Source organism: Pseudophryne corroboree, chromosome 1 (assembly GCF_028390025.1).
Source record: "Pseudophryne corroboree isolate aPseCor3 chromosome 1, aPseCor3.hap2, whole genome shotgun sequence".
Classification (NCBI taxonomy): domain Eukaryota; kingdom Metazoa; phylum Chordata; class Amphibia; order Anura; family Myobatrachidae; genus Pseudophryne; species Pseudophryne corroboree.
In genome coordinates this window covers 570,155,594-570,177,940 of record NC_086444.1, presented here as the reverse complement: position 1 = coordinate 570,177,940, position 22,347 = coordinate 570,155,594, and the positions used below count along the sequence as shown (strand labels likewise).

Genomic DNA, 22,347 nt, shown 5'->3' with positions numbered 1-22,347 from the left:
GAGGTGCCTTTTAGTTGTGCCTATTAAAATATGGAGAACAAAAATGTTGAGGTTCCAAAAATAGGGAAAGATCAAGATCGACTTCCACCTCGTGCTGAAGCTGCTGCCACTAGTCATGGCCGAGACGATGAAATGCCAGCAACGTCGTCTGCCAAGGCCGATGCCCAATGTCATAGTACAGAGCATGTAAAATCCAAAACACCAAATATCAGTAAAAAAAGGACTCAAAAATCTAAAATAAAATTGTCGTCGGAGAAGCGTAAACTTGCCAATATGCCATTTACCACACGGAGTGGCAAGGAACGGCTGAGGCCCTGGCCTATGTTCATGGCTAGTGGTTCAGCTTCACATGAGGATGGAAGCACTCAGCCTCTCGCTAGAAAAATGAAAAGACTCAAGCTGGCAAAAGCACAGCAAAGAACTGTGCGTTCTTCGAAATCACAAATCCACAAGGAGAGTCCAATTGTGTCGTTTGCGATGCCTGACCTTCCCAACACTGGACGTGAAGAGCATGCGCCTTCCACCATTTGCACGTTCCTGATAGTCAGATTGAAGATGTCAGTGTTGAAGTACACCAGGATGAGGAGGATATGGGTGTTGCTGGCGCTGGGGAGGAAATTGACCAGGAGGATTCTGATGGTGAGGTGGTTTGTTTAAGTCAGGCACCCGGGGAGACACCTGTTGTCCGTGGGAGGAATAGGGCCATTGACATGCCTGGTCAAAATACCAAAAAAATCAGCTCTTCGGTGTGGAAGTATTTCAACAGAAATGCGGACAACATTTGTCAAGCCGTGTGTTGCCTTTGTCAAGCTGTAATAAGTAGGGGTAAGGACGTTAACCACCTCGGAACATCCTCCCTTATACGTCACCTGCAGCGCATTCATCATAAGTCAGTGACAAGTTCAAAAACTTTGGGCGACAGCGGAAGCAGTCCACTGACCAGTAAATCCCTTCCTCTTGTAACCAAGCTCACGCAAACCACCCCACCAACTCCCTCAGTGTCAATTTCCTCCTTCCCCAGGAATGCCAATAGTCCTGCAGGCCATGTCACTGGCAATTCTGACGAGTCCTCTCCTGCCTGGGATTCCTCCGATGCATCCTTGCGTGTAACGCCTACTGCTGCTGGCGCTGCTGTTGTTGCTGCTGGGAGTCGATGGTCATCCCAGAGGGGAAGTCGTACTCGTAAGACCACTTTTACTACTTCCACCAAGCAATTGACTGTCCAACAGTCCTTTGCGAGGAAGATGAAATATCACAGCAGTCATCCTGCTGCAAAGCGGATAACTGAGGCCTTGGCATCCTGGGCGGTGAGAAACGTGGTTCCGGTATCCATCATTACTGCAGAGCCAACTAGAGACTTGTTGGAGGTACTGTGTCCCCGGTACCAAATACCATCTAGGTTCCATTTCTCTAGGCAGGCGATACCGAAAATGTACACAGACCTCAGAAAAAGACTCACCAGTGTCCTAAAAAATGCAGTTGTACCCAATGTCCACTTAACCACGGACATGTGGACAAGTGGAGCAGGGCAGGCTCAGGACTATATGACTGTGACAGCCCACTGGGTAGATGTATGGACTCCCGCCGCAAGAACAGCAGCGGCGGCACCAGTAGCAGCATCTCGCAAATGCCAACTCTTTCCTAGGCAGGCTACGCTTTGTATCACCGCTTTCCAGAATACGCACACAGCTAAAAACCTCTTACGGCAACTGAGGAAGATCATCGCAGTATGGCTTACCCCAATTGGACTCTCCTGTGGATTTGTGGCATCGGACAACGCCAGCAATATTGTGTGTGCATTAAATCTGGGCAAATTCCAGCACGTCCCATGTTTTGCACATACCTTGAATTTGGTGGTGCAGAATTATTTAAAAAACGAGAGGGGCGTGCAAGAGATGCTGTCGGTGGCCAGAAGAATTGCGGGACACTTTCGGCGTACAGGCACCACGTACAGAAGACTGGAGCACCACCAAAAACGCCTGAACCTGCCCTGCCATCATCTGAAGCAAGAAGTGGTAACGAGGTGGAATTCAACCCTCTATATGCTTCAGAGGTTGGAGGAGCAGCAAAAGGCCATTCAAGCCTATACAACTGAGCACGTTATAGGAGGTGGAATGCACCTGTCTCAAGCGCAGTGGAGAATGATTTCAACGTTGTGCAAGGTTCTGCAACCTTTTGAACTTGCCACACGTGAAGTCAGTTCAGACACTGCCAGCCTGAGTCAGGTCATTCCCCTCATCAGGCTTTTGCAGAAGAAGCTGGAGACATTGAAGGAGGAGCTAACACAGAGCGATTCCGCTAGGCATGTGGGACTTGTGGATGGAGCCCTTAATTCGCTTAACAAGGATTCACGGGTGGTCAATCTGTTGAAATCAGAGCACTACATTTTGGCCACCGTGCTCGATCCTAGATTTAAAACCTACCTTGGATCTCTCTTTCCGGCAGACACAAGTCTGCTGGGGTTCAAAGAACTGCTGGTGACAAAATTGTCAAGTCAAGCGGAACGCGACCTGTCAACATCTCCTCCTTCACATTCTCCCGCAACTGGGGGTGCGAGGAAAAGGCTCAGAATTCCGAGCCCACCCGCTGGCGGTGATGCAGGGCAGTCTGGAGCGACTGCTGATGCTGACATCTGGTCCGGACTGAAGGACCTGACAACGATTACGGACATGTCGTCTACTGTCACTGCATATGATTCTCTCCCCATTGAAAGAATGGTGGAGGATTATATGAGTGACCGCATCCAAGTAGGCACGTCAGAAAGTCCGTACTTATACTGGCAGGAAAAAGAGGCAATTTGGAGGCCCTTGCACAAACTGGCTTTATTCTACCTAAGTTGCCCTCCCACAAGGGTGTACTCCGAAAGAGTGTTTAGTGCCGCTGCTCACCTTGTCAGCAATCGGCGTACGAGGTTACATCCAGAAAATGTGGAGAAGATGATGTTCATTAAAATGAATTATAATCAATTCCTCCGTGGAGACATTCACCAGCAGCAATTGCCTCCACAAAGTACACAGGGAGCTGAGATGGTGGATTCCAGTGGGGACGAATTGATAATCTGTGAGGAGGGGGATGTACACGGTGATATATCGGAGGATGATGATGAGGTGGACATCTTGCCTCTGTAGAGCCAGTTTGTGCAAGGAGAGATTAATTGCTTCTTTTTTGGTGGGGGTCCAAACCAACCCGTCATTTCAGTCACAGTCGTGTGGCAGACCCTGTCACTGAAATGATGGGTTGGTTAAAGTGTGCATGTCCTGTTTATACAACATAAGGGTGGGTGGGAGGGCCCAAGGACAATTCCATCTTGCACCTCTTTTTTCTTTCATTTTTCTTTGCGTCATATGCTGTTTGGGGGGTGTTTTTTGGAAGGGCCATCCTGCGTGACACTGCAGTGCCACTCCTAGATGGGCCAGGTGTTTGTGTCGGCCACTTGGGTTGCTTATCTTAGTCACACAGCTACCTCATTGCGCCTCTTTTTTTTCTTCTTTACGTCATGTGCTGTTTGGGGAGTGTTTTTTGGAAGGGCCATCCTGCGTGACACTGCAGTGCCACTCCTAGATGGGCCAGGTGTTTGTGTCGGCCACTTGGGTCGCTTATCTTACTCACACAGCTACCTAATTGCGCCTCTTTTTTTCTTTGCGTCATGTGCTGTTTGGGGAGTGTTTTTTGGAAGGGCCATCCTGCGTGACACTGCAGTGCCACTCCTAGATGGGCCAGGTGTTTGTGTCGGCCACTTGGGTCGCTTATCTTACTCACACAGCTACATAATTGCGCCTCTTTTTTTCTTTGCGTCATGTGCTGTTTGGGGAGTGTTTTTTGGAAGGGCCATCCTGCGTGACACTGCAGTGCCACTCCTAGATGGGCCAGGTGTTTGTGTCGGCCACTTGGGTCGCTTATCTTACTCACACAGCTACCTCATTGCGCCTCTTTTTTTTCTTCTTTGCGTCATGTGCTGTTTGGGGAGTGTTTTTTGGAAGGGCCATCCTGCGTGACACTGCAGTGCCACTCCTAGATGGGCCAGGTGTTTGTGTCGGCCACTTGGGTCGCTTATCTTACTCACACAGCTACCTAATTGCGCCTCTTTTTTTCTTTGCGTCATGTGCTGTTTGGGGAGTGTTTTTTGGAAGGGCCATCCTGCGTGACACTGCAGTGCCACTCCTAGATGGGCCAGGTGTTTGTGTCGGCCACTTGGGTCGCTTATCTTACTCACACAGCTACCTCATTGCGCCTCTTTTTTTCTTTGCGTCATGTGCTGTTTGGGGAGTGTTTTTTGGAAGGGCCATCCTGCGTGACACTGCAGTGCCACTCCTAGATGGGCCAGGTGTTTGTGTCGGCCACTTGGGTCGCTGAGCTTAGTCATCCAGCGACCTCGGTGCAAATTTTAGGACTAAAAATAATATTGTGAGGTGTGAGGTGTTCAGAATAGACTGAAAATGAGTGGAAATAATGGTTATTGAGGTTAATAATACTTTGGGATCAAAATGACCCCCAAATTCTATGATTTAAGCTGTTTTTTAGGGGGTTTTTTTAAAAAAAAAAACGAATCCAAAACACACCCGAATCCGACAAAAAAAATTCGGTGAGGTTTTGCCAAAACGCGTTCGAACCCAAAACACGGCCGCGGAACCGAACCCAAAACCAAAACACAAAACCCGAAAAATTTCCGGTGCTCATCACTAATTGCAGTGACATACCAGCAACACTCCCATTACACAGCCACAAGCGGACATTTTTTGCACTCCCGACAGGCCACCTCTCAGACACAGCCCAAAAACGCCCATCACTTGGCCCGCCATCTCTGATGCTAGTTCCTTCAACAGTGCCTTTGTCCACACAGTCAGAGTAGGACATGCAACGTAGCGGGTTTTCAGAATAATTTGCGCATTCGCAGTAGCAAATAATCACTCTGCATCAAGCCCAGTGTCTCTTCAGCTGCCTCAGGTTACTGGTACTGCAGATGGAAGTGTCAGGCAGAGCAGCTGCTCTCCGGGAAGGGCCGAGCACCATGTGTGGCCTCTCCAGAGAAGACAGCTCTTTTTAAATATTATATATCCAAAAGTCCCTTCTCCTTCTAGAAAGGATTTTTTTCCCTGCACCACGGAAACCTAATTTTTCAGTTTTCTGTTAACAGAGGGGCAAATTCATTATATAGCATAAAGCCTATCATTGCCAGCTATAGCAATGTGTCCTCATACACCTATCGGTTTTCCACCGCATGGCGCGATCTACAGTAGATGTGATTCCTGTACTTTAAATAATGTTTCCTGAATTATTTTTGGCTTTTTACATAATATCCACAAACAAATTTGCTTACAGTGAACTAGATTATTAGGATTGTGCTTTTGTCACAAAGGAATTGGTAAAAAGTTGCAAATGAATCATAAAGATATATGGAGCATGGCATGGCGCAAACCACGCATATTCAACATCTGCCTTTGGCCTATTTACGCAGATTTGTGACTAAGGGGCTAATTCAGACCTGATCGCTAGGCTGCATTTTCGTACAGCGAGCAATCAGGTCTAAACTGCGCATGCGTATGCACCGCAATGCACAGGCTCGTCACACGGGTACAAAGCGGATCGCCGGTCAGCGATGGGTTTGTGCAAAGGATCCATTTGCACGGGCGTTCGCAAGGAGATTGGCAGGAAGAAGGCGTTTGTGGGTGTCAACTGACCGTTTTCTGGGAGTGTGGGGACTATCTGATCACAGCAGTGCAAAAGTCGCCTGCTTGCGATCAGGTCTGAATTAGGCCCTAAATCGCACACAGAAGCTGCATGAAGTGCCATCATTAGTATCCATGCAGTGTATGCTTGTTGCATTAGTGATGTGAATACAGCACATACTGTATGTTGTGAAAAAGTCTCTGGTGGAACGCTTGGTGTAGCTAAGTTGCAAAGTCCGTGTTACACCATAAATCATAAAAAAATGACAGCAATAATTACAACATTAATAACCTTGAGTCAAGTGAAAGCTACTACTACACAATTACACACAATTGGGTACCTAAAGGAGTGGTGAGCCATTCCCCCCCCCCCCCCCCCCCCATTCCTCTGCCCTAGCACCAACTTTCTCCAGAATCCCATCACTGTTGATCAGAAGTATTAGTCAATCTCACACGCCCGTGGTCCCTGGTTCTGCTGCCAGCTACTGTCTCCATGGTGCTGACTGTGACATGAAATTCATCCCCTGCAACCCACCTGCCAGGGCACCTAATGGCCCTAATCCAACCCTGGCATGCAGCAGGCAGCCCGCATTTCAGCACCCCTGCCGGTGCAGCTCCCACACTCATTCATCACCATGGGCTCATTCAGAATCATTCCCATGAGACTGCTGATTCCAGGTGTCAGAGGAGCATGTGCTGAGCTCCAACAACCACAGCTCAATGCATGCTCCTCTGACCCCTCATCATGGGACTACTGTCATCAGGGACTCCTTGCCTCTCTAACCAGCCCTCTTTACCCAATGATGGCTCACACCCCCCCAGACCTGATCACTGCTCTCTCTTCCCTTGGCATGATTTTCACCACCTTCCCAGATCGCTGCTCTGCTTGCACCCCTCCTCTGATGGTGGCCTGAACCCCTTCCACCAATTGTGGCTTGCACCCTCAAAGGGTGTTTAAACAATTTGGAAGTGGTGGATGACAGTCGGGCCTTGGGTCCCACTGGGCTCTATGTGCGTTGCATGCACCACAGTGTGAATGATCTGACCCTGGCCTGAAAACACATGTGGGGACCCTTATTTGTAATGATTTTTCCTTTAGTAAAGACTAAACGGCACCCACACACACAAAATAAAAATACACTGATTGGGGGCAGGAATCTAAAGCCCAGATCAAATTATAAAAGGAAAAATGGTCCCATTTTGGCATAGAGCGAGAAAAACCCTAAGCGGCAAAGGGATAAAAAAGTGACTTTTTCTTATACAGGTACATCATATTGTATTAAACATCCCATATTGAAACCCAATGGTTTACGTACATTTCCCATGGTGGGACGCCTCCGCAGAACCCATTCTCGCATTTGCAGAATGGGTCCTGCATGGTCACACGTAGTGCTCCCTGAGCTACAGCCTGATTGACAGACTGCTGAGCAGTGTTCTGGGAGTGGTGAGGCCAGGGTCTGCATCTTTGGACTAGTGATGTGCACCGGAAATTTTTCGGGTTTTGTGTTTTGGTTTTGGATTCGGTTCCGCAGCCGTGTTTTGGATTCGGACGCGTTTTGGCAAAACCTCCCTGAATTTTTTTTTTCGGATTCGGGTATTTTTTTTACAAAAAACCCTCAAAAACAGCTTAAATCATAGAATTTGGGGGTCATTTTGATCCCATAGTATTATTAACCTCAATAACCATAATTTCCACTCATTTTCAGTCTATTCTGAACACCTCACACCTCACAATATTATTTTTAGTCCTAAAATTTGCACCAAGGTCGCTGGATGGCTAAGCTAAGCGACACAAGTGGCCGAGACAAACACCTGGCCTATCTAGGAGTGGCACTGCAGTGTCAGGCAGGATGGCACTTCAAAAAAATTATCCCCAAACAGCACATGATGCAAAGAAAAAAAGAGGCGCACCAAGGTCGCTGTGTGACTAAGCTAAGCGACCCAAGTGGCCGACACAAACACCTGGCCCATCTAGGAGTGGCACTGCAGTGTCAGACAGGATGTCACTTCAAAAAAATAGTCCACAAACAGCACATGATGCAAAGAAAAAAAGAGGCGCACCAAGGTCGCTGTGTGTCTAAGCTAAGCGACACAAGTGGCCGACACAAACACCTGGCCCATCTAGGAGTGGCACTGCAGTGTCAGACAGGATGGCACTTCAAAAAAATAGTTCCCAAGCAGCACATGATGCAAAGAAAAAAAGAGGCGCACCAAGGTCGCTGTGTGACTAAGCTAAGCGACACAAGTGGCCGACACAAATACCTGGCCCATTTAGGAGTGGCACTGCAGTTTTCTAGCGAGAGGATGAGTGCTTCCATCCTCATGTGAATCTGAACCACTAGCCATGAATATAGGCCAGGGCCTCAGCCGTTCCTTGCCACTCCGTGTCGTAAATGGCATATTGGCAAGTTTACGCTTCTCCTCAGACGCTTTTAATTTTGATTTTTGGGTCATTTTACTGAACTTTTGTTTTTTGGATTTTACATGCTCTCTACTATGACATTGGGCATCGGCCTTGGCAGACGACGTTGATGGCATTTCATCGTCTCGGCCATGACTAGTGGCAGCAGCTTCAGCACGAGGTGGAAGTGGATCTTGATCTTTCCCTATTTTACCCTCCACATTTTTGTTCTCCATTTTTTAATGTGTGGAATTATATGCCAGTATCAATAGCAATGGCCTACTACTATATATACTGCGCACGACTGAAATGCACCACAGGTATGGATGGATAGTATACTTGACGACACAGAGGTAGTTAGAGCAGTGGCCTTCCGTACCGTACTGCTATATATACTGGTGGTCACTGTCAGCAAACTGCAAAACTAAAATGCACCACAGGTATAGAATCTAGATGGATAGTATACTTGACGACACAGAGGTAGGTAGAGCAGTGGCCTTCCGTACCGTACTGCTATATATACTGGTGATCACTGTCAGCAAACTGCAAAACTAAAATGCACCACAGGTATAGAATCTAGATGGATAGTATACTTGACGACACAGAGGTAGGTAGAGCAGTGGCCTTCCATACCGTACTGCTAAATATACTGGTGGTCACTGTCAGCAAAACTCTGCACTGTACTCCTCCTATATAATACTGCTGGTCCCCAGTCCCCACAATAAAGCAGTGTGAGCACAGATATATGGAGCACACTGAGCACAGATATGGAGTGTTTTTCAGGCAGACAACGTATACTGGTGGTCACTGTCAGCAAAACTCTGCACTGTACTCCTCCTATATAATACTGCTGGTCCCCTGTCCCCACAATAAAGCAGTGTGAGCACAGATATATGCAGCACACTGAGCTCAGATATGGAGTGTTTTTCAGGCAGACAACGTATACTGGTGGTCACTGTCAGCAAAACTCTGCACTGTACTCCTCCTATATAATATACTGGTGGTCCCCAGTCCCCACAATAAAGCAGTGTGAGCACAGATATATGCAGCACACTGAGCACAGATATGGAGTGTTTTTCAGGCAAACGTATTCTGGTGGTCACTGTCAGCAAAACTCTGCACTGTACTCCTCCTATATAATACAGCTGCTCCCCAGTCCCCACAATTAAGCAGTGTGAGCACAGATATATGCAGCACACTGAGCACAGATATGGAGTGTTTTTCAGGCAGACAACGTATACTGGTGGTCACTGTCAGCAAAACTCTGCACTGTACTCCTCCTATATAATATACTGGTGGTCCCCAGTCCCCACAATAAAGCAGTGTGAGCACAGATATATGCAGCACACTGAGCACAGATATGGAGTGTTTTTCAGGCAAACGTATTCTGGTGGTCACTGTCAGCAAAACTCTGCACTGTACTCCTCCTATATAATACAGCTGCTCCCCAGTCCCCACAATTAAGCAGTGTGAGCACAGATATATGCAGCACACTGAGCACAGATTTTCAGGCAGACAACGTATACTGGTGGTCACTGTCAGCAAAACTCTGCACTGTACTCCTCCTATATAATATACTGGTGGTTCCCAGTCCCCACAATTAAGCAATAAGCACAAATATTTGAATCAACATTAATAAACGGAGAGGACGCCAGCCACGTCCTCTCCCTAACATTTCCAATGCACGAGTGAAAAAGGCGGCGACGCACGGCTGCTTATATAGAATCCGAATCTCGTGAGAATCCGACAGCGGGATGATGACGTTCGGGCGCGCTCGGGTTAACCAAGCCATACGGGAGAATCCGAGTATGCCTCGGACCCGTGTAAAATGGGTGAAGTTCGGGGGGGGTTCGGTCTCCGAGGTACCGAACCCGCTCATCACTACTTTGGACACATATTTTCTGGCCCCAGCAGCGTAAATAGTCTGGCCATCCTGTGTAACCCGAGGCTTACTCAGATGGCCAATGAGCACACAAGTGATCCGATGCTACATCTTCAGATGCAGCAGCAGATCACACAAGCATGCAGAGGGCGTCTATTTAGTAAAGTTGCCTCCTTCGGCTTTTGCATATTATTGTACAGCAGCTGCATCCAATGACACAGCTACTGTTCGAACTGTGTCCATCTCTGAATCAGGCCCTATGTTAAGATGATTTGTGATGTAGTTGTAATACACTGTCCTTGCAATGCTTTAGGTACTACTTTAGCAATTCACTGGCGATTACTTGGTGTGGTTGTGCTTAATTCAGGTGTTGTCATGGATGAATGCATAATGTTAATTTCCCTGACCTCTTCCTTACTCCACACCATGTCAGAGAGGCAAGCAAAAGTCTGACCTCCCCCTAGACTCAATGTATAACCAGTTTGTTTCAAAAGAAACTTCAACTTTTATTACAGGAATTCACCTTTTTTCCCCCATTAGGCTATACTTAAGAAAATCAAATGTTATAAACAAGCAGGGTAAGACTGGCCCACGGGGGTACAGGGGAAACTCCCCCTGGTAGGCCCTACCTCCTCCTCTAGGGATCATGTTCCAGACTGTGTAGATGAGTTATACATTATACATACAGTATGTTCAACAAATCAACAGTTTTATGGACATGCACACATAATATTTACAGGTAGAAACTTAATTTGACAATTGCCACAATTATTATTATTATTATTATTACATTTTATTTATAAGGCGCCACAAGTGTTTCGCAGCACCGTACAAAGGACAGTACAGGGAGACAAACTTAGCATTACAGTAAATAAATAACAGAAATAGAGTGCAGGTAACATAGAGAACCACAATTCTCAAGACATAATACAGCTAAGATGTAAGTAGTGAGGGAGTGATCATTGTACTACTAGGGGCTGGTGGCCATAGATGGAGATGAGCCTTTACCAGCAGGAGAAAAAGCAGGTAAAGATGGTCACTGAGTAGGGGAGAGCTGTGAGTGAAATGTGTCAAGAAGAGGGCTTAGATAACAAGAGGAAAGAGGGCCCTGCTCTGAAGAGCTAACAATCTAGTGGGAAGTGTCAACAGACAGATGACAAGAGGTGCAAGCAAGCGGGAGGTAGCCTGATGGCAGTATGTAAGCAAAGCTGAGATGGAGGAGCGGCCTCAGTACTAGGTTATGCGTCGGGAGGGTATGCTTTGATGAATAGGTGGGTTTTAGTGCCTGTTTGAAGCTTTGCAAGGTTGAGTAGAGTCTAATGGAGCGGGGAGTGCGTTCCACTGAAGGGGTGCAGCACGGACATAGTCTTGAACTCGAGCATGGGAAGCAGCAACCAGGGTGGTGGAGAGGCGACGGTCATTGGTCGACCGTAGGGGGTGGGAGGGAGTATGAAGGGAGAGGAGGTTGGAGATGTAGGAAGCAGTGGAATTAGAGATGGACTTGTATGTGAGGGTGAGGAGTTTGAAGATGATTCTGTAGGGGAATGGGAGACAGTGTAGATTTCATCGAAGGGGAGTGGCAGATGTGGAGTGGCGGGAGAGGAAGATAAGCCTAGCTGCAGAGTTCAGGACAGATTGGAGGGGAGCAAGATGAGAGCAAGCGAGGCCAGTAAGAATATTTCAGTAGTCGAGGCATGAGATGACCAGTGAGTGGATGATAAGTTTAGCTGCACTCTGGGAGAGAAATGGCCTGATGCGAGCAATGTTGCGTAGGCTGAACCGACAGGATTGTGCCAGAGCTTGGATGTGGGGTGCAAAAGAGAGGGAGGAGTCAAGAGTGACGCCCAAGCAGCGGAGTTGGGGAATGGGGTAGATGGTGGTGTTGTCAACAGTGATAGAGATATTGGTAGGGGGTGTTGCTCTGGATGGGGGAAAGATGATGAGTTCAGTTTTGTCCATGTTGAGCTTCAGAGAGCGCTCAGACATCCAGGAGGAGATAGCAGAGAGGCAGCTGGAAACCTGAGAGAGGGGGACAGATCAGGAGAGGAGAGGTAGAGTTGTGTGTCTTCAGCATAGAGGTCGTATTGAATGCCAAAGGAGTTACTGAGCGCACCCAGGGAAGAGGTGTACAGGGAGAACAGAAGGGGGCCAAGTACAGAACCCTGAGGGACACCAACAGGAAGGATGGAAGGGTGTGAGGTGGTGCCGGAGACAGACACTGAGAAGGAGCGGTTAGGGAGGTAAGAAGAAAACCAGTCAAAGACAGTGCTAGAGAGGCCAGCGTTTAGGAGAGTGCGGAGGAGGAGAGGATGATCCACAGTGTCAAAGGCAGCAGAGAGATCCAGAAGGATGAGCAGAGAGAAGTGGCCCCTGGATTTGGCCGAAAGCAGGTCATTGGTGACTTTCACCAGGGCAGTCTCAGTGGAGTGGAGTGGGCGAAAGCCAGATTGTAGTGGATCGAGGATGGATTTGTCAGAGAGGTAGCTTGTGAGACGGTGGTAGACCAGTAGTTTGGAGGCAAAAAGGAGAAGAGAGATGGGGTGGTAGTTAGTGGGTGATGAAGGGTCGAGGTTGGGTTTTTTGAGAATAGGTGAGACCAGAGCATGTTTGAATGGTGAGGGGAAGATGGCGGTAGAGAGCGATATGTTAAAGAGGTGAGCAAGGTGGGAGCTGACAGTGGGGGAGATGGAGCGGAGAAGACGGGAGGAAAGTGGGTCCAGGGGGCAGGTGGAGGATAAGATGAGGGAGTGGACTTCCTTGTCTGAAGTGGGACGGAAGGAGGACATGGTGGGATAGATGGAGGGGAGGGATGATGGGAGCAGGGGGCAGCAGAGGGGTGGCGGGGGGTTATTTTATTATTTATTATTTTAGGAGCTATATTGATCTATGGCCCTCATTCCGAGTTGTTCGCTCGCAAGCTGCTTTTAGCAGCTTTGCACACGCTAAGCCGCCGCCTACTGGGAGTGAATCTTAGCTTATCAAAATTGCGAACGAAAGATTCGCAATATTGCGAAAAGACTTCTCTGTGCAGTTTCTGAGTAGCTCGAGACTTACTCTTCCAGTGCGATCAGTTCAGTGCTTGTCGTTCCTGGTTTGACGTCACAAACACACCCAGCGTTCGCCCAGACACTCCTCCGTTTCTCCAGCCACTCCCGCGTTTTTCCCAGAAACGGTAGCGTTTTTTCACACACTCCCATAAAACGGCCAGTTTCCGCCCAGAAACACCCACTTCCAGTCAATCACATTACGATCACCAGAACGAAGAAAAAACCTCGTAATGCCGTGAGTTAAATTCCTAACTGCATAGCAAATTTACTTGGCGCAGTCGCACTGCGGACATTGCGCATGCGCATTAGCGACTAATCGCTCCGTTGCGAGAAAAAAATAACGAGCGAACAACTCGGAATGACCCCCTATGTCAGAGGACAATCCAGATTTGCAATATCTTTTTACAACAATAGTTGGGCATAAGTAGATTAACACACCTAAGTAAAATGTCAACTGGTCCCTGACAGCAGGGTTTAAAGTGGTCCTGGAGAGATGGTGGAACTCATTTATGTTATTATAATTCTGTCAAATGGTGGAACTCATTTATATATATATATATATATATATATATATGAACACTCACTTTTCCGGTGTCGTTGAAAAAGAAAACAAGCAAGCACACACGTAAAGATGAATCAAAAGAAACTGGGTTTAAACCAGGATTCGGTTGAAACAGCTGTCGGGCTGTGTTTGTGTATGCTGTATCTGACCATGCCGACTGGCTAAAGATTAAACCCAGTTTCTTTTGATTCATCTTTACATGAGTGCTGGCTTGTTTTCTTTTTCAACGATGCTGGAAAAGTGAGTTTTCATGTTTATACTACTGCCTTGCACCACCTTTGTTGTTTTTTTTGAATGGCTTTGAGTGCTGTCTTGATTTCCTATATATATATAAATAAATATATAAATAAATATACACACTGTATAAAGGGTACCATTGTGTAGCAAAGCGTTAATAAAGGGCACTACTGAGTAACGTAACCATAATAAGGGGCATTACTATGTAGTGTAATATGAATCAGGGGCACTACATGCAGTGTAATGTGAATAAGATTGTGCTGCTGTGTGGTGTACAGTAATTTTAATTGGAGGTACTATTGTGTGACCATGCTGCTTCTTTGTGAGATCAATGTCCCTTTATAAAGTATGGGAAGTAGGGCACTCATTTATAGTTTGCAGCCCCTTATATACAATTCCAACAGTTGTAGTGCCCATTACACATAATGCCCACCGTTGTAGTGCCCTTCACACAAAATGATCATAGTAGTGCCATTTATACACATAATGCCCACAGAAGTGCCTCCTATACACAAAATGCCCACAGTAGTATTGCCGCTTATATACAGAATTCCCACAGTAGTAGTGCCCCTTACACATAATGCCCACAATAGTAGTGCCCCATACACATAAGGCCAACAGTAGCGCCCCTTATACAAATCTATGCCTCTGTCACTCCAGCAACTCACTGCCTGTGTCCCTCCAGCAGCTCCGTGCCCTGTATCCCTCAAGCAGCTTCCCCACCTCTCTTGCCCCTCCAGCCCCCTCTCATCTTGTCATCAAGATGCACAGAGCCTACTTCTCTACATGGCTCTTCTTCACTTCAGCAGCAGTGACCGCATGACATCACATACACCATGCCAAGAAAGGACGCCAGTCCGACCTGAGGAGGGAGTGAATGCTGTCTGACAGACACAGCATGTGTGAGTACTAGGAGGGGTAGGCTGTAGATGGAGGAGGACCATGGAGCCACCAGAACCTGAGGAAGGGGGAGGTGGCTACAGCTCATTAGTAACACTAGCGCTGCCTGCATCGTCAAATGATGTAGGTGATTGGTCAGGCTTTTCTGCTGGAATCTGTGCAGGGCTATGGAGGTGGTGGAACTAGTTCCCCCTACTATTACAGGTGGTGGAACTCAGTTCCACTTCGTTTCCCCCCACTTTAACCCCTACCTGACAGCATGCATTTCTGTACCATTAAACACTTAAGCAGTTCAATATCGTATTATTGGTAAGCAGTAACAATTTCTGTAGAATAGCAGACATTTCTGTATTAAGAAAACACTTCAGCAGTTCAATATAGCATTAGTGAAAAGCAGTAACAGTCTCTGTAGAATAGCAGGCATTTCTGTATTACTAAGCCCTTCAGCAGTTTAGTATAGCATTAGTGAAAAACAGTAAGAGTCTCTGTAGAATATCAGTCTTTTCTGTATTACTAAGCCCTTCAGCAGTTCAATATAGCATTAATGAAAAGCAGTAATAGTTTCTGTGGAATAGCAGATTTTTCTGTATTACTAAGCCCTTCAGCAGTTCAATATAGCATTAGTGAAAAGTAGTAACAGTCTCTGTAGAATATCAGTCTTTTCTGTATTGCTAAGCCCTTCAGCAGTTCAATATAGCATTAGTGAGAAAGCAGTAACAGTCTCTGTAGAATAGCAGTCTTTTCAATATTACTAAGCCCTTCAGCAGTTCAATATAGCATTAGTGAAAAGCAGTAATAGTCTCTGTAGAATAGCAGATATTTCTGTATTACTAAGCCCTTCAGCAGTTCAATATAGCATTAGTGAAAAGCAGTAACAGTCTCTGTAGAATAGCAGGCCTTTCTGTATTACTATGCCCTTCAGCAGTTCAATATAACATTAGTGAAAATCAGTAACAGTCTCTGTAGAATAGCAGGCCTTTCTGTATTACTAAGCCCTTCAGCAGTTTAGTATAGCATTAGTAAAAAGCAGTAACAGTCTCTGTAGAATAGCAGGCCTTTCTGTATAACTACGCCTTTCAGCAGTTCAGTATAGCATTAGTGAAAAGCAGAAACAGTCTCTGTAGAACAGCAGGCCTTTCTGTATTACTAAGCCCTTCAGCAGATCAGTATAGCATTAGTTAAAAGCAGTAACAGTCTCTGCAGAATAGCAGGCCTTTCTGCATTACTAAGCCTTTCAGCAGTTCAGTATAGCATTAGTTAAAAGCAGTAACAATAAGTAAGAATAGCAGGTTTTTCAGAATTAATAAACAATCTCAAACAGGAATAGGAGCATCCACTGCCCTAGCTTTCCACATGAAAAAGCCAGTAAAATAAATTGGGTGTAATTAAAATTAGCACCATCCCTACTAATTGGCGCGGGGCAGTAGCTACCCCCTGCTTAGTTTTACAAAAAAAATGTGGGGGGGGGGGGGGGTCATGACAAAAAGAATACTGAAAAAAAAAATACTTTTTGTATGACAATGACAATATTTTCTATTATGTAAGAGTGATATTTTAGAGGCTTTCATTTCCTTACATTAAGAGCTTTGTCATAAATGCCAAATTTGAAAATTACAGTTGACTTGCAAAAGTTTTCATTTAAAAACATATTTTTTTAAAAAACGTTTTTGAAAGTTTAAAGCATATCTAAAATATTTTTAAATAGAAAAATTGTTAAACGTACATATTTTCTCATTTATCTACTGCAAAAAAAACACAGTGACGGTGAATGTTTTTTTGCCATGGATAATTTACAATGCCAGTTGTATTAAAATTCAGATTGGATGGTTACAAGGGGAGTGATATAATATTTCGGCAGTCGGAATGACGGCGTTCAGAAGACCAAGATCCTGATGGAGACGATCCCGACAGGCTAGGTAAGCAATATTGCCTGTGGCTTCAGACTAATTTAGGAATATAAAATTAATGTGTGTATGTGTGGGGGCGTTATAGTTGGACGGTGAGCAGAGCTGATGAGCCAGGCACTATTCAGTGCACTACTTTGATTACATTCACCAGCAGAGCCGGCCCTAACCAATATGACGCCCTAGGCAAGATTTTGGCTGGTGCCCCCTAGCACCACCGCTGGTTCCGCCTCTGACCTTCCACCTCTTTCCCAGCACCATCACCCCTCATCCATAGCAGTCCTTATTTTGGTGTTTGTACCCCCTATATTTTAAATAGGAACAGTTCGCACATTTGGCACACAGCCCAAAAAGGGGGGTGTTTTTGCTGGCAAGGGGCATGGCCACACAATAGTACCCCCAATTCCAATTACACCACACAGTACTGCAACTTTATTCACATTTGATCATGTGAAAGTGTCCATAATTCATATTACATCACACAGTAGTATCACTTTACCTTATAAATGTTACTCCTCACAGTAAAGCCCCTTATTCACATTACATCACACTGAATTGCTCCTTATTCACATTACACCACACCCTATTGCTCTTTATTCACATTAGATGACACAGTAGTGCCCTTTCTATATGCAACACCACATAGTAGAGCACCATATACACATAATGCCACACAGTAATGCCCCTTACACATGAGACACATTATTAATGTCCTTATAAAGATAATGCGCCTTACACATTATGACAACCTTTATTAATGCCCTTTTACACATAATGTCCCTTACACATATGCTGCACATTATTAATGCCCTTATACACATAATGACACACATAGTGCACCCTACACATTTGCTGCACATTATTAGTGCCCCTATACACATAATGACACACATACAGTAGTACCCTGTTACACATATGCCGCACATTATTAATGCCCTTTTACACATAATGACACACATAGTGCCCCTTACACATATGTTGCACATTATTAATGCATTTTTACATGACACACATAATGCTCCTTACACATATTCCGAACACTACTGCACAACCAACCCATTCACGTGCACACAACATTCACACTGCCACTAACACTGTGACTTCTGCCTCTGCTTGGATACAGATGTGTCCTCATAAATCTTGCCTCAATGCTAACGTCGGGCACTTTTTTTATGAAAATGCATCTTATTTGTGGGATCCGGACTGAAAGTCGACAGTAACTAGGTCGACAATGTCTAGGTCGACCACTATTGGTCGACAGTAACTAGGTCGACAGGGTGTCTAGGTCGACAGGGTCTTTAGGTTGACATGTTCTAGGTCGACAGGTCAAAAGGTCGACATGAGTTTTTCACAATTTTTTTCTTTTTTTGAACCTTTTCATACTTAACGATCCACGTGGACTACGATTGGAACGGTAATCTGTGCCGAGCGAAGCGGTAGCGGAGCGAAGGCACCATGCGAGGGGACGCGGTGCACTAATTGGGGTTGCCGATCACTCTACGAAGAAAACGACACCAAAATAACATGAAAAACTCATGTTGACCTTTTGACCTGTCGACCTAGAACATGTCGACCTAAAGACCCTGTCGACCTATACACCCTGTCGACCTAGTTACTGTCGATCAATAGTGGTTGACCTAGACATTGTCGACCTAGTTACTGTCGACTTTCAATACCACACCCCTTATTTGCATTGCTATGTGGCTAGGATGCACAAGCAGCTTCTGCTGATTAAAATTATATGCAGCATGCCTATATACTGTGTGAAACTGTGGCTGTATCTGCATATGAAATGCTACACACAGAATATAGGCATGCTGCATATCATTTTAATCAGTAGAAGCTGCTGATGCCCCTAGACATATCAAATGCCCTAGGCAATTGCCTAGTTTGCCTATGCCTATGGCCGGCTCTGTTCACCAGCAACTGGTGTGTTACCACGTGGAACACTGTTTCTCCTGTACTGCTAGACATATTGGGGGGAATTTTCACAGGGGGAATAGTTGCAGTTGCGAAGGTGTGTAAATGCCAGCAATGGCATTGGAACTTGCCTCCCTTGCGGCTTGGACTCACACTGGACTCCTATATTTTTGCTCACAGCCATTTGGGGTAACATAAATCTGCCATAAAGCAGCACTTAGGGGGCTAGAATGTCACTCTTGAGGTGTATCTAGGACACTGTTGGGGCATGCAGTGGGTGTGGTCAACCCCATAATATGAAATTGTGGGCAATCTATTGTATCATTATTATTATTATTATTATTATTATTATTATTATTATTATTATTATACAGAGCATATATATTAGGCAGCAGGTGTGTTATTTTTCTACCATCCTCTAGACGGGATCAGTATGATTTACCTACAATCAAAATCCCGACAACAATTGACCGATGGTCAAAATACTGACAAGGTCAAAATACCGACATGGTCAAAATACCAACATTTAAAATGTTGACACAGTCAAAATACCGACATTTAAAATGTCAACAGGTCAAAAAGTTGACATGAGTTTTACAAAACAATTGGTGTGTATGTCAAAATAGGTCGACATGAACACCGTATAAGTGTGCCACGTCCCTTTGGGGATGGTGCCTTACTGCGCTCGGCACACTATTATATTCCCCCTCCGGGTCCACTGGGATGGTAAAGCATGAACAAGAAGGTTTCAATTAAAAAAATATGTTGAATTTTTGACCTGTCGACATTTTAATTGTCGATATTTTGACCGTGCCGACAGTTTTAATGTCAGTATTTTGACCATCGGTCAATGGTTGTCTGTATTTTGACTGTTGGGATTTTGATTGTGGGTAAATTGACTGCATCCCCCCTTTACAGATAGCACGTGTCCCTGTGTGTCTCCTTTTAGCGAGACTGTGCTGCAGAGACCATGCTGCAGAGATAACAGTGCCATATAAAGCAGCAGCAGTGCCACTATACACCACCGTGCCACTACTGCTGGCCTCACTACAAGTCCTATTGCCATCACTGCTTACACCCTGCAGGTGCGCACCACAGACACAGCACACAGCTTGTAATAACCTGCTCCTGTCTGTATCTGTCTCCCATTGCATGTTCCTGTATAATGCTGCATTAACCCTTCATTGTCTCACATCCTACTGTTCTACCTGGTTAACGAACAATACCTGTTAAAGCTATTTATCATGTGGACTGACCTACATCACACATTACTGATACCTAGAGTATCAACATAAGTTCTGCCAATAATAAAACCTTGTGAATAAATGCATCCCTATGTAATTGAATTATTGTTTCTTGAATTTCTTCTCCCATATAATTATTAAAATATAAGCATTAAAAATTAGTGACTAGAAAAGCAGACTATTTGTTTATGAATAGTTGTTTTCTCTGTTTCTACAATCACTATCAGTGATTTACGGGACCAGTTTACTCTCATTGCACCAGGTTTGGAAGGGTTCCCACAGCACATTATCGTCACCCAGGGGCTCTGTGTTGTACAAGTGTGCAATAACCTCATAAATGTTTACCCTCCCGTATCCTGTTGGAGACTCCCGTTTCAGTGTCTGATCTCCCGTTTCCCCATATTGTAAATCAAAACCCCCAGGTTCTTCACTGCAGCTCAATTCAGCCTGCCAGAGGACCACCAAGAAGTTTCTGGGAAAGGACAGCGATTTACTGTACTGTAGTCACAATAGGGGGAATTCAATTGTCTAATTATCATGCATGTTGCACTAAACAAAACCAGATTTAGCTGCGTATAGCATCAAAACTCCTGGTTAGGGTGCCCAAATGGTAGAGTGCCCAAACCATGGAGTTTTCATGCATTTCTGCTCACCCCAAGAGGCTGCAGGCAGAAATGTGTCCCCCCCATGGCATGCACACCAACACTGGAGCAACAAATGAATATCTCCTTCGGCATCCTCTAGTAACAGTGGCTGGGGGAAACAATTGAATTGCCCCCTATGAAGCTTAGCAGCCTATGCTGTTGACTCTCAGCAATCCCTTTTACGGTACACAGCCTGCTGACCCTTTTGTGACAATGGTCTTATCTCAGTGGTAAGAATTTTTATTAGTAACCTTTAGTTAAACACACAAAGAGGACAATACAACAAAAAGTTTTAAAATATATTTTTTTAACCAAGAAATGATAATTAAAGTAAGCCTGTAATTTCTTATCATATAACAGGGCCGCAACTAGGCAAATGCAGGATTTACGGGAAGGGGGTTTCCAGATTATATATATATATATATATATATACATACACACACATACATGTAGCATGGTGGCGACACTCCAAGACTGTGGTAACTTGATTTTTATCATCATTTTATGACTGTACACATCGTCAGGAGAAGCGGATGGGTATAGTCCCAAAACATTGAAAGAATAAAGCACTTTTTCAAGTTACTACAGTCTCAGAGTAATGCCATCACACTACTTATATTGGAGGTCATCACCTCATGGGCACTCGGGCAACTATGCACACTTAATTAAATATGGGTGTCAGGCATTTGGATGTATATATATACATTGTGTTTGGAGACTTACTTAACCAGTACAGCATAGGACGCCAGGCCTATTAGGACGCTGCAGTGGCTAGTATATGAAGTGGCTAGTTATTAAGTGGCAGCTAATATCAATAGCAGTGTTATACCTGTGTTAAACCGAAGGAAAACAGAAGGCAAACAAACTAATAAGATAACAAACGACTGCATTACAACCTAAATACTCTGGAACTTTATGTGGCCTCTCCTCGCCTCAAACATGAGAACACCAAGACCAGGCTTACCACCTCTCTGGCTGAGAACATCAAGTCTGCCCCTGGGCCTAACCATCAAGATGAACAGGGAACTGTGGGGGAAGAGGACCAGGATCAGCAGGGACATCACCATTGCGTCTGAGTATGCCTCCCACATTCTCCTTCCCACCCGTACTAAGATCTGATCAAAATGTTATCCCACTCCTACTTCTGCCACTAGTTACCTGCTATTGTGTTTTTTTTTTTTTTTCTTTCCTCTTCATTGCTCGCTTCCACCCCACCATGTGTTTTCCTGTAATGTTTACCTCCACTGATTGCACACCTTTCCATTGTGCCCTACATGCAGGGTACATCATACGACTACATAAGCATCAGTTTTCCCATATATGAACTTGGCCCTTGTATGGCTCACCTCCCACAGTGTAACCTTCAAAGTGCGCCCAACATGGCTGCCCCATATGGTACACTTGTGGATGGGATGAAAAATACATGGACCTTGTGGTTTTGATGGAACCCTACTCTGAACTGTAGGACTCTGAAATCACCCCCATTTTGTGTCATCTCTTCTAGGGATAGACTATTCCACCCTGGGTAATCCTACGCGGAGCGCCCAAGATGGCTGCTGCACTTGGTACCTATGAGGGTGGAATACACAACCCTTGGAAGTCATTACCCAAAATACCTGCACCAATCCTGCGTTATGCTTTCTGTGGGCTTAAGGTTTTTCTTTTATGTCTGTGTTGCTTGTCTATTGTTGTATTACTCAAATCCTCTGTATCATGTGTATTGTTTTTGATGTCTGTAAAGCGCCTTGAGTCCTGTTGGAGAAAGAGCGCTATATAAATAAAATTATTATTATTATTATTTTATATATATATATATATATATATATATATATATATATACACACATCCAAGTGCCTATATATACATAAGAATAGGAGAGACAAGGGCATGTTTGAAGGGAACATTGCCTGATGAGAAGAGGATGTGGGCAAGATGAAAGC

General features: G+C 45.1%; 1 protein-coding gene across 2 annotated transcripts in view; it reads right to left on the bottom strand.

Moving 5' to 3' along the window:
* Positions 1-22,347, bottom strand: part of BNC2 (basonuclin zinc finger protein 2) — an 843,848-nt gene that overhangs the window by 607,473 nt on the left and 214,028 nt on the right. The gene's annotated exons all lie outside the window — the stretch shown is intronic.